Source organism: Acanthisitta chloris, unplaced genomic scaffold (genome assembly GCF_000695815.1).
Source record: "Acanthisitta chloris isolate BGI_N310 unplaced genomic scaffold, ASM69581v1 scaffold28640, whole genome shotgun sequence".
NCBI classification, from domain to species: domain Eukaryota; kingdom Metazoa; phylum Chordata; class Aves; order Passeriformes; family Acanthisittidae; genus Acanthisitta; species Acanthisitta chloris.
Window position 1 is genome coordinate 7994 of NW_008650366.1, and position 1391 is coordinate 9384.

Below are 1391 nucleotides of genomic sequence, written 5' to 3' on the forward strand. Positions count from 1 at the left end.
TCAGAAAATAATTAAATAAGAAAGAAACACAGACAGTGGTAATTGAAATTTTTTCACTTCTTACTGTAGTCTGAAGCCAAGTTGGATAAAATATAACTTCGGAAGTGGCTGAGAATGCCTTGAGGGTTTCCGTAGCATTGGTGTTTGCACATATATGCCCCTCTGTGAATCATATGTGGGGTTTGGGAGTTTCATGTGTGTAGGCTCACAGACTCCAGGATTGTGCAGCAGTGAGAGAAGGAGTGACGGGTGTACAGTTTTAATGTAAGTGGCAACCGTGTTCTGTTTTTTCCTCCCACCCCACTAGATGGAAATGTATGTAGTTGCAGAATGCATCTGTACTTTACATCTGTACTTTGCATCTATGGCACAGTCAAAATAAATACAAGCCAAAAACCCAATATATAAGCAATGAACCAAACTCAAACCCCATGTAGCAGAAGCACAAGGTGTACTGAATGGGTTACCCTTGAGCCTAGGCTCAGGGTGGAAATTGGCCATGGCAGAGATTATTTCATCATCCCTTCGTGCACTGCTACAAACTAAGTCGGTTTTTGCCTCCATCCTCTGAGCTGGAGGAAGTGGCTCAGCTTTGAGCTAGGAGTTGTGTAGTCTCATCAAGTGTAACTGCCTAGGTTTATGCACACTGCAGAAACCAAACAGCTCTACAGCTCTGGGCTTGGGCTGGGTTGTGCTCAGTTCCAGAAAAGCCAAGTTGGATCCATCCCTGTTAGCATAGTTGAACAGTGTGCCAGCAAAACCGGCTGTTTCGGTGAGGAATCCCTTTGGTTTGTCTTCATCCCTGTGCTTCACATATTTCTCCACCACAGTTAGCAGTGCCCTGGGGCATTGATTGTTTTGTACACATGTGAAACCACCAGCTACATGATTTTTGTGTTTGTGCAAATGATTTCTACCTTTCTACAAGGGAGGCATTCTCACTTCATGAATAGTGTTTCCACTTGCAGGCTAAGTTTCAACATAACTTTGTGTGATCTGTGAGGTTCTGTCTCATTTCCGGAAAACTCTGTTGTCTTCTGGATATCACAGAAGTCTCTTGTAAGGAGGATCTGTGATATGTTGGCTGTGGTCTAATAATCACTGGTGGTCTGGGTCTCTCTGGTGGGTTTTTGATCTTACTTTTTTTCTGGAACAAGTCCCTCATTAAGATGACCGTAAGTGTTGGATTTTTTTCAGGCTGATGAATGAATCAGATTAATGCGATTTCACATGGAGCTGTGAGCTGCAAAGCATTTGATACTAGAAATGAACTCTGAAGTAGTTGTTGCTGCAATGCCTTGAAAAATCAGTAAAAACTAGCTAGTATGTGCAAACTGTGTGTAAACTATGTATAACTGTTCACATTGGAGGGGAAGGAGTAAAAAACAGTT